The 12568-nt window shown below is 37.3% G+C and overlaps 1 non-coding gene across 1 annotated transcript; it reads left to right on the top strand.

Annotated features, from left to right (window-relative positions):
• The first annotated feature begins 1007 nt into the window (after positions 1-1007).
• On the top strand, positions 1008-1080 carry LOC129034414 (small nucleolar RNA Z40). Its single transcript, XR_008501891.1, has one exon. It is a non-coding gene; the product is annotated as a small nucleolar RNA Z40 (small nucleolar RNA).
• Positions 1081-12568: the final 11488 nt, after the last annotated feature.

Here is a 12568-nt window from a genome sequence, read left to right as displayed (position 1 = left end):
TTTAACTGAATATTTTAACATCATATTATTGATATCTGCTATAGGAATTACAATTGGCATCTTAATTTACAAACACAGCAAAACAAAAAATTTTGATTTTTAATTTTTTAAATAATTTAATGTGGCAACTTAGAAAGTCAAACACCGCTACCACCCAAGATATGTTGGGCTTTGCTGCTTCTTCTTCTTGTTGATTCTGTTTACTTCTTTAGTGACTTTCCTGCACTACTTCTGTGAAGTCTGTATCCTATGTCATTTGAGGCCACTGAAATCTCTGCTTGGTTAATTTTGTTATTTGGCTAGTAATTAAACAGATATTTTATTAAATGCCATTAGCCAATATATCTCCCAGTCTTTGCCTAGGAGTTCCATGTGTGTGTGTTGGATTATATTAGCGTCAACTGGTAATGCCATCTCAGGCAGCATCAGTGTTAAACAATTGGCCCTGGTTGTTTGCCACAAATTCCTTGAGGCTAGGGCTATTTCCCCAGAGTGAGCTCCTAGAGTCAGCTCAAATAATAGAGTTTTTCAGCAATCTACCAGTCAGGTCAAATAGTGACAATTCCTTGGGGGTTAGGCTTTCGTGGAGCTTCAAATCTTTTATTCATCCCCTAGTAGCTGCTATAATATTGGTTTTCATAGCTACCATAGTTGTGAGGCTATTGGTTTTCAAAGCCACTGATGAGCTGGAGAGAGCAGAATGGGATTAGGGAAAGTTAAAATATATAACACTTACTCTTTTTACTGAGATTCGGCAGTCTTTGTTTGTTTCTTTACATACCTTTCAGATGGTTTCAAACATATAGCAATTTTCAGTGTTCTAAAAATGTTAATTTTGACAGTTTTTGTTAGTGTTCTTATTGTTTTTATGAAAAAGCAAATTTCAAATGTCTTTGCTCCACCATTCCAGATCATTCTTTAATTTTTGCAGTTTTTAATGAGTTATCAAAGCTCATTAAATTTCTTGGCCCAAAAATATAGGTAAGTAGCAACTAAATATAGAGTAAAAATGTTACGATAATGAGTAAAATGTTCAACTATTCCAAATGGGCTGAGTGAAAATAGGTTTTCTGAGCGTCCGTTTACATTGGCCAGGCATAGTGGCTCATGCCTATAATTCCAGCATTTGGGAGGCTGAGGCAGGAGGATCATTAAAGGACTAGAGTTAAAGACAAGCCTGGGCAACATGGTGAGACCCCTATCTCTAAAAAAAATTTAAAAATTAGCTGGCCATGGTGAAATGTACCTGGAATTAAAGCTACTCAGGAGGCTGAAGTGGGAGGATTGCTTAAGCCCGGGAGTTTGCAGCCGCAGTGAGCTGTGATTGCACCACTGCACTTCAGCCTGGGCAGTGACCCCAGGCTCTAAAATACAGAAAGACCCCAGGCTTGCTTTTAGAGCAAGACCCCATCTCTAAAATAAAGAAAAAAAATGGTAGAAAAATATCAGAGTTGGTGGAAGGTAGAAAAATATCAGAGTTGGTGGAAAAAGGGACTCAGAGAGATGCAAATGTACAATTAAAATCTGTGCATTTCCTTGTATGTAAATCTTATATCTAAATATTGAAATCTAGTAATGCTATGTGTTCTAAAGTAATTAGATAAAATATATTAGTGTCTGCAGTGTACTTGAAATATGTTCAAAATCAGGTGGATTCACAGATACGCAAAGGAATTGATAGGTATGAAAACACAAAAACAACAAAATAACAAGCTTAGTAAAGTTAATAGTACACAGGTATTCACTGTAAAATCTCGTAAATTGGTATTATTTTTGAAAAATAACTTAATATAATGTTGCGAGTAAAAACCTCTCTTCAGACAGATATTAGTTTGAAACATAATTTTAAAAAAACAGCATCACAATAGAAATGACTAGTATTTTTCCAAAGGTAAGAAACTTTAGAAACATTGATAGAGAGCTAAAAAGATAAAAGCCAATCTTTGTCAAAGGGGCGCAGCTAAAATCCTTCAGGAATTGAGGAAATGTTTTTTTTTTTTTAAAAAAAGCTACATCTCTCTTAATCTGCGAGAAAAGAAATTAGTACCATTTACAGCTTTATATAGGTGACATTTTAAAGGTTTCTCTGTAATAGAATGAAAACATGAAACACTGCTTTCCATTTTTAGTACCATTTCTGTAAACATAAGAGAAGTAGTAGATGAATCAGATACCAAACTTCTATGAGACCAGTGAATACAATGGCTTAGTTCAAAACTATGTAAAGATAAAATTGGTTCGTAGGAATTCTGTGAGGTGAAAATTGTACATAACAGCATCAAAATGCAATCCCATCAGTGTACACTGAGAGCATCTTCTTTCTCCTAGAAACTTAACTAGCCCACAGTTTAAAATTTAACATAAAATATAAAGTCTTTTCATCCAGACCAGATTATTTGCCTATCTTTTGCAGAACTGCTAGATTGTTATTTAATGTGATTGCATGACACAAAGCCTGGATATACATGCTAAAACATGTATCAGCAGTCGCCACTACAGCAGAATCTATTACATAATTGGAAGCATAAAGTAGAGCCTTTAGAGTTGAGAGGAAGAAACTGAATAGCTGGCTCGTCACGCTGTTTAACAAAGAAGGAATCAAGACTGTAGGCAGTAACACACTGACATCACAGGTCATCCAAACTGTGTGGATCTCTATACCTGAAAGAGTAAATGGAGCCCAGATACACAAGGCAGTTTGAGTGCTATTTAATCACCTTAGGAGATGTCGGTACTGTGTTTATCTTGCTCTCTTTTATGGACAAATAGGAACTCTTAGCGCAATAAATGTGCTGAATCTCTACCGATAGAGGAGAGAGGAACAAAAAAAAAAAAAGAACTTTGTGATAACCGGAAAAGACATGTTAATACCTAGTATCCAGTACAGAACCAGGCATATAGTGGTGACGCAGGCATGTTTGCTAATTAAATAAAGACATAAATGAATTAATGTGTTTTATAAGCACACTTTTATGGAATAGAGATTATTTGGAAAAGCTCTATGCTGGATTGTATTCAGAATGCAAAACTTCATGATGGTAGGTCTCAAGAAGCCTGCAGTCTACCAGGGAAGATGAAATATCAGAAGTCTCTATACTGCAGTCAGAAATGGTAGGAACTATGTGAGAGATATAATTTGAGTGCTACTAAAGCATCAGAGAAGCTGTGGTCATCTTGGCAAACTTTGTGGATTCATTTGCATTTGGAAGAATGCTAAAATATTAGTAAGAGGAAATAAAGATAGGAAATTTAGGATGTGAGCAGTAAATTTAGGTGAAAGAATAGGAATGGAATGAACTTAAAACATGATTTTTAAAATGACTTTATATGATTTACATGTAAAAGTCAATAGTTCAATGAAGTTTGATATGCTTATACAGTCATATTTCCACCACCACAATCATGATACAGATAATTTTCATCACTTGTAATAGTTTCCTTGTGCTCTATATTATTATTCTATTGCCACAAAAACAGATTACTACAAAATAGGTGGCTTCACGCACAAATGTATTCTCTTATATTTCTAGAGATCAGAAATAAAAACTCAGTCTTATGGGAACGAAATCAAAGTGTTGCAGGGCTGGTTTCTTCTGAAGACTTCAGGGGGAAATCTGCGGCCTCCCTATTGCAGTTTCTAGAATTTATCAGCATTCTTAAGTTTGTGGCCACAGCACTAGCACTGGTAGTTGCCACTACAGCAGAACCTTTAAATGAGAGAAAGTTGGGTCACCTTGAGAAAGGACCAGAGTACACTACCAAAAATCTTTACTGTTAACCTTTCTCCCAGCCTTTCCCAAAAGACCTATGGCTTTTTATCAGGATAGCTATGCACTGGGGAAAAGGAAAAATCAAACCTTTGAAGGACTGCTGGATATTGACTCTAAATTGACATTGATTTTAGGAGATTCTAGGAGCCATTTGTGGCCCACCAGTCAAGACAGGCTTATGAGTGTCACATTATCAATGGAGTTTTAGCTCAGGTCAATTGCACAGGTGTCCAGTGGGTTGCTGAAACCATCTGATGGTTGTTTCTCCAGTTCTATAATGCATAATCAGAATGGATATACACAGCAGCTTGCGAAATTCTTACATTGGTTCCCTGACTGGTGGAGTGAGGGTATTATGGTGAAAATGAAGTGAAAGCCACTAGAACTGCCTCTCGCTAGGGAAATAGTAAATCAAAAGCAATAATACAGTTTGGAGGGATTACAGAGATTAGTGCTACCATGAGAAGTTTGAAGGATGCAGGAGTGGTGATTCCCACTATATCCCCATTCAGTTTGGTTATTTAGCCTCCTCAGAAGACAGAGAGATCTTTGGAAGTAACAGTGGATTGTTGTGAGTGTATGCAGAAACGTGGCTACAATTGCAGTCACTGTGCCAGATGTAGTTTCATTTCTTGAGCAAATTAATACATCCCGTGGTACCTCGTATACAGCTATTAATCTGGCAAATTCCTTTTTCTCTAACACTGTCAATAATGCCCACCAGAGGCAGCTTGCTTTCAGCTGGCAAGGGCAGCAACATGCCTTCACTGTTCCACCTCAGGGGTGTATAAATTCTCCAGCCTTATGTTGTCACTTAGTTTGCAAGGGTTTTTATTGCCTTTCCTTCCACAAGATCTCACACTGGTATGTTAAACTGATGACATTATGCTGACTGGATACAGTGAATAAAAAGTAGTGACTACTCTAGGACAATTGTATGTCAAAAAGTAAGAAGTATATGTGAGTAAAATTTAGGAGCAGTCTACCTAATTAAATTTCTATGGGCCCAGCGATGTGGGGCATGTTGTGATATCTCTTGTAAGGTAAAAGATAAGTTATTGCATCTGGCCCCTGCTACACCCAAAAATGAGGAACAATGCCTAGAAGGTCTCTTTGGATTTTGGAGGTAATATAATTCCTATTTAGCTATGTTTCTCTGGCCCATTTACCAAGTGACTCAAAACTAGTAGCTTTTTGGGTACAGAATATGAAAAGGCTCTGCCACAGGTCCAGACTCCTGTGCAAACTACTGTGCTGTTTGGGCTATATGACCCAGCAGATCCAACAGTACTTGAAGCATCAGTGGCATATTGAGGTGCTACTTGGGGCCTTTGGTATCTTCCACATGTGAGTAGAAGTGAAGACCCCTAGGATTTTGGATTAATATCCTGCTGTCTTCTTCAGATTACTATACTATTAAGAAGCTGATTTTGGTCTCCTCTTTGGCCTTAATAGAGCCTGAATACTTAACCATGGGTCATCAAGTTACTACCCATCATGAACTGGGTATTATCTGACAAACCACTTAGTTAAACATGCACAGAAGCATGCCGTCATCAAACAAAAGTGGTATATACATGACCTGGGCTCAAGCAGGCCCTGAAAGTACAAGTAGGTTACATCATGTGGTCCAAATGCCCATGGTCTTCATTCCTCCTATATTGCCCTCCCTCTTAGCCTGCACCTATGGCCTCTTGGGGAGTTTCTCAAGAGTTCACACACAAATGTGTTCTCATATTTCTAGAGGTTAGAAATCCAAAGTCAGCCTTATCAGAATAAAATCAAAATGTTGCAGGGCTGTTTTCTTCTGAAGACTTCAGGGGAAATCAGTTAGTCAACAGAGGCAGAGAAGATTTGGGCTTGCTGAACAGATGATACTGCATGATATACAGGCACCATAAAGTAGACAGCTGCAGCACAAAAGCCCTTTCTGGGATATTCCTGAAGGACAGTGGTAAATAAAAATCCTCTCAGCAATCAGAACCTCAAACATTGCACCTGGTTGTTCACTTTGCCTAGAAATAGAAATGGCCAGACATGCAATTAGACTCTGATTCATAAGCTATGGCCAATAATTTGGGTGGATGGCCAGGGACTTGGAAGAAACATAATTGGGAAATTGGGGATAAGAAAATTTATGAAGAAGTATGAGGATAACTTTTCTGAAAGGGGAAAAAATAAAGATATTTTTGTCTCATGTGAATATTCACAAAATAATAACCTCACCATCCTGAATTAGTTTTTGTATAAGGTGTAAGGAAGGGATCCAGTTTCAGCTTTCTACATATGGCTAGCCAGTTTTCCCAGCACCATTTATTAAATAGGGAATCCTTTCCCCATTTCTTCTTTTTGTCAGGTTTGTCAAAGATCAGATGGTTGTAGATGTGTGGTATTATTTCTGAGGGCTCTGTTCTGTTCCATTGGTCTATATCTGTTTTGGTACCAGTACCATACTGTTTTGGTTACTGTAGCCGTATAGTATAGTTTGAAGTCAGGTAGCATGATGCCTCCAGCTTTGTTCTTTTGGCTTAGGATTGCCTTGGCAATGCAGGCTCTTTTTTGGTTCCTTATGAACTTTAGTTTTTTTCCAATTCTGTGAAGAAAGTCATTGGTAGCTTGATGGGGATGGCATTGAATCTGTAAATTTCCTTGGGTAGTATGACCATTTTCACCATATTGATTCTTCCTATCCATGAGCATGGAATGTTCCTCTATTTGTTTGTGTCCTCTTTTATTTTGTTGAGCAGTGGTTTGTAGTTCTCCTTGAAGAGGTCCTTCACATCTCTTGTAAGTTGGAATCCTAGGTACTTTATTCTCTTTGAAGCAATTGTGAATGGGAGTTCACTCATGATTTGGCTTTCTGTCCGTTATTGGTGTATAAGAATGCTTGTGATTTTTGCAAGTTGATTTTGTATCCTGAGACTTTGCTGAAGTTGCTTATCAGCTTAAGGAGATTTTGGGCTGAGACTATGGGGTTTTCTAGATATACAATCATGTCATCTGCAAACAGGGACAATTTGACTTCCTCTTTTCCTAATCGAATACCATTTATTTCTTTCTCCTGCCTGATTGCCCTGGCCAGAACTTCCAATACTATGTTGAATAGTATTGGGAAACCTGCCCCGATAGTCATGTAGGTTCTTTTCTATTTTCCCTAAGAGTTGGCTGGTTTGAGAAATAAAGGGACAGAGTACAAAAGAGAGAAATTTTAAAGCTGGGCATCTGGGGGAGACATCACATGTCGGTAGGTTCCATGATGCCCCACAAGCCGCAAAACCAGCAAGTTTTTATTAGGGACTTTCAAAAAGTGAGGGAGTGTGCGAATAGGGTGTGGGTCACAAAGATCACGTACTTCACAAGGTAATAGAATATCAGAAGGCAAATGGAGGCAGGGCGAGATCACAGGACCACAGGACTGGGGCAAAATTAAAATTGCTAATGAAGTTTCAGGCACCATTGTCATTGATAACATCTTATCAGGAGACAGGGTTTAAGAACAACCAGTCTGACCAAAATTTATTAGGCGGGAATTTCCTCTTCCTAATAAGCCTGGGAGCGCTATGGGAGACTGGGGTTTATTTCATCCCTACAGCTTTGACCATAGAAGACGGCCACACCCAAGGGGGCCATTTTAGAGACCCACCCTCAGCGGCGTATTCTCTTTCTCAGGGATGTTCCTTGCTGAGAAAAAGAATTCAGAGATATTTCTCCCATTCGCTTTTGAAAGAAGAGAAATATGGCTCTATTCCGCCCAGCTCACTGGTGGTCAGAGTTTAAGGTTATCTCTGTTATTCCCTGAACAATTGCTGTTATCCTGTTCTTTTTTCAAGGTGCCTAGATTTCATATTGTTCAAACACACATGCTCTATAATTTGTGCAGTTAACGCAATAATCACAGGGTCCTGAGGTGACATATATCCTCCTCAGCTGACAGGATTAAGAGATTAAAGTAAAGACAGGTCTAGGAAATCACAAGCGTATTGATTGGGGAAGAGATAAGTGTCCATGAAATCTTCACAATATGTGTTTAGAGATTGCAGTAAAGACAGTCATAAGAAATTATAAAAGTGTTAATTTGGGGAACTAATAAATGTCCATGAAATCTTCACAATCCATGTTCTTCTGCCATGGCTTCAGCCAGTCCCTCCATTTGGGGTCCCTGACTTCCCACAACAGAATAGGAGTGGTGAGAGAGGGCCTCCTGATCTTGTGCCAGTTTTCAAAGGGAACGCTTCCAGTATTTGCCCATTCAGTATGATATTGGCAGTGGGTTTGTCATAAATAGATCTTACTATTTTGAGATACATCCCATCAATACCTAATTTATTGAGAGTTTTCAGCATGCAGGGCTGTTGAATTTTGTCGAAGGCCTTTTCTGCATCTATTGAGATAATCATGTGGTTTTTGTCTTTGGTTCTGTTTATATGCTGGATTACATTTATTGATTTGCATATGTTGAACCAACCTTTCATCCCAGGGATGAAACCCTCTTGATCATGGTGGATAAGCTTTTTGATGTGCTGCTAGATTCAAGATGGATTAAAGACTTAAATGTTAGACCTAAAACCATAAAAACCCTAGAAGAAAACCTAGGCAATACCATTCAGGACATAGGCATGGGCAAGGACTTCATGTCTAAAATACCAAAAGCAATGGTGACAAAAGCCAAAATTGATAAATGGGATCTAATTAATCTAAAGAGCTTCTGCACAGCAAAAGAAACTACCATCAGAGTGAACAGGCAACCTACAGAATGGGAGAAAATTTTTGCAATCTATTCATCTGACAAAGGGCTAATATCCGGAATCTACAAAGAACTCCAACAAATTTACAAGAAAAAAACAAACAACCCCATCAAAAAGTGGGCAAAGGATATGAACAGACACTTCTCAAAAGAAGACATTTATGCAGCCAACAGACAAGTGAAAAAATCCTCATCATCACTAGCCATCAGAGAAATGCAAATCAAAACCACAACGAGATACCATCTCACACCACTTAGAATGGCAATCATTAAAAAGTCAGGAAACAACAGGTGCTGGAGAGGATGTGGAGAAATAGGAACAGTTTTATACTGTTGGTGGGACTGTAAACTAGTTCAACCATTGTGGAAGACAGTGTGGCAATTCCTCAAGGACCTAGAACTAGAAATACCATTCGACCCAGCCATCCCATTACTGGGTATATGCCCAAAGGATTATAAATCATGCTGCTATAAAGACACATGCACACGTATGTTTATTATGGCACTATTCACAATAGCAAAGACTTGGAACCAACCCAAAAGTCCAACAATGATAGACTGGATTAAGAAAATGTGGCACATATACACCATGGAATACTATGCAGCCATAAAAAATGATGAGTTCATGTCCTTTGCAGGGACATGGATAAAGCTGGAAACTATCATTCTCAGCAAACTATCACAAGGACAAAAAACCAAACCCTGCATGTTCTCACTCATAGGTGGGAATTGAACAATGAGAACACATGGACACAGGAAGGGGAACATCACACACTGGGGCCAGTCGTGGGGTGAGGGGAGGGGGCAGGGATCGCATTAGGAGATATACCTAATGTAAATGACAAGTTAATGGGTGCAGCACACCAACATGGCACATGTATACCTGTGTAACAAACCTGCACATTGTGTACATGTACCCTAGAACTTAAAGTATAATAAAAAAAAAAATAAATAATCTCATCAGAGGGGAGTTTTCTAAATGAAAGTGATAGAATGAATGACTCATTTTGTGCATAGCAGTCAAACTCTTTCACTAGACACTTTTGTCATTGCCTATTGGACTCACAAAGTGATTATCATGGCAAGTATCTTTGTCATGCATGGGCCCAGTCAAACAGACTCCCACTCACCAAGGCTTTCCTTGTGTTCCAAAACTGCCAGAAGCAGCAAAACCCAACACTCAGTCTCCAGCATGTTGATATTCCCCATGGTGATAGACCAGCTACTTGGTGACAGGTAAGCTATATTAGACATCTTTCATTATGTAAGGGGTGCATTTTGTTCTTAATGGAGTAGATACAGTCATGTATGACTTAATGTAGGGCATACACTCTGAGAAATGGGTCATTAAGCAATTTCACTGTTTTGTGAACACAAACCTAGGTAGTATAGCCTACACTCCTGTTCTACAGGGTATAGCCTATTGCTTCTATGCTACAATCTTGTACAGCACATCACTGTAGTGAATACTGTAGGCAAATGTAACACAGTATTAACTATCTATGTGTCTAAACATAGAAAATATGCAATAAAAATATAGTATACAGATTTTAAAAATGGTGCACCAATTTAAGACCCTTACTATGAATGGAGCTTGCAGGACTGGAAGTTTCCTGGATGTGTCAGTGAGCAATGAGTGAATGTGAAGGCCTCAGACATTACTATATAACCACTGTAGAATTTAAAAACACTGTACACACAGGCTACACTAAATGTATTAATACTTTTTCTTCAATAATATATTAACCATATCTTACTATATCTTTTTCATCTAATACATTTTTTAATTTTTTAAATTTTGTGACTCCTTTTGTAACAACACCTCAGACACAAAAACATTGTACAGCTGTACAAAAATATCTTATTTCTTTACAGTCTTATTCTATGAGCTCTTTACTATTTTTAAAATATATACTTTTTTTACTTTTTTGCTAAAAACACACACAGTGTCTAGGCCAACACAGGGTCAGAATCATCAATAATACTGTCCTCCACCTCCACATCTTGTCCCACTAGAAGATCTTCAGAGACAATAACACACATGTAGCTATCATCTCCTATGATAATAACGCCTTCTGGAATGCCTTTTGAAGAAAGTGCCTGGGGCTTTTTTTGAAGTAGGAGTGTAGTCTAAAGTAGAGATAAAAATACAGTACAGTAAATACATAAACCAATAATATAGTCTTTTATTATCAAGTATTATGCACTGTACATAACTGTACATGCTATGCTTTCATATGACTGGCAGCACAGTAGGTTTGTTTACACCAGCATCGCCCAACATGTGACTAATACATGGAGCTATGATATTATAATGGCTACAATGTCACTAGACAGTAGGAATTTTTTTTTTTTTTTTTTTTTTTTTTTTGCTATTAAAATTTTTTAATTACATAAAAATACATAAATAAGTTATTTATTTTAAATGAAAACGTTACAGACAAAGCTAAAGTCCCCTTTAAGCATTACTTTCTCCCAACCCTAGTTCTTCCCTAATTGCCCAGAAATAGCCATTATTAGCTATTGTTATGAGCTTGGCATGTATCTGTTTGTTTGTTGTAGAAATGGGGTTTAGCTATGTTGCCCAGGCTGAATGCAGTGGCTATTCACAGGTGCCATCACAGTGCACTGCAGCCTTGAACTCCTGGCCTCAAGCGATCTTCTCGACTCAGCCTCCCCAGTATCTGGGACCACAGGCTACTTTAAATAAATAGCCAGGCACTGATGACAGTAGGAATTTTTAAGCTTCATATAATCTTATGGGACCACCATCGTATATGCAGTCTGTCATTGATTGAAACATTGTTCTACAGTACATGACTCACTTTCTCCTTCTCTCTCCATACACATACACACACACACCCCTAGCATAAATATATATATATAGCATACATTTCTAGCATATATACATCTAGAATGTATATATTATGTATCTTGAATGCACAATAAATATATTTCCCATTGACTTCATGCAGAGTTAAAAGGAATAGTGTTCAGTGTTGGTAGGGTGATAAAAACACAAAACAATATCAGAAGATGGGTTGGGGAAGGAAAACAAACATCTGATAGGAAGTCCAGATTCCAAAGGACTTTGGACATGTCTTTGCACATGTATTTTTTTTGCATGTATTTACCATTTTATTGTCTATATATATAGAAGACCACATAGGAAATTGATATTTGTGATAGTGGATTTGTTAATAATACTTTTTACATGACATTAATATTTAACTTGTAAACAGATTGTTCCCTCAGGATTAGTTTGAAAAATAATCTGAATTGTTATCTTAACATCCATATATGGCAGCCATTGATATCTTCAATAATATATTAACGTTATCTTACTATATCTTTTTCATCTTATACATTTCTTAATTTTTGTGTCCTGCTGTAAAAATTATTATTCTCTAAAAAGAAAAAAGGTTTATGGTGGCAAATGATATTTATTTTATTTTATATAAAAAAAAGTACTATGCACTTTTGTGTAAACACTGAAAAATCTCTGGTCATCTCTGAGAATTAAATTAGAACTGTTTTCTATAGTGCTGTCACCTTGGGCAATGGGCAATTACAGGAATTTGTGTTTGTTTCCTTTGCAGTCTTTTTTTCTTCCCCCTTGTTCCTAATAGAAAAACAAAATAAAAAAAGGCCACCCACGTCTGGGCTCATTTCCATTGCAGTGAAACTTCAAGTTGCGCAGACTTTGCATGCCGACTACGCTAACTCTGTGTGTTGCCTGTGCCTGTGTTTCTCGTCTCTTTTTTGTTTTTTTAATTTGTGCTTCACTACTGTGGGAGAGAATAACTGTAAACAGCTTTAATTAAATCATACTTATAAAAAGCTATTTTTCTATATTCCACTTTATGGTTTTAGTTTGTTGATGTTTAAAAATTAAATGGTCTTTGATAATGAATCTATTTTGCATTGCCTTATTAAGACCAAATACATCTTGTAATCCCATTCTTTATCCTCTTTTTTCATGGAATTGTTGTCATTAATTAAAACTTTTTTAAACATTAAAACAAACGCATATATAGCTAGAGATATGTATATC

This window comes from Pongo pygmaeus, chromosome 2, assembly GCF_028885625.2.
Source record: "Pongo pygmaeus isolate AG05252 chromosome 2, NHGRI_mPonPyg2-v2.0_pri, whole genome shotgun sequence".
In the NCBI taxonomy this organism is placed as follows: domain Eukaryota; kingdom Metazoa; phylum Chordata; class Mammalia; order Primates; family Hominidae; genus Pongo; species Pongo pygmaeus.
The sequence above is the reverse complement of the archived record's forward strand: the minus strand, read 5'-3'. Positions and strand labels throughout refer to the sequence as shown.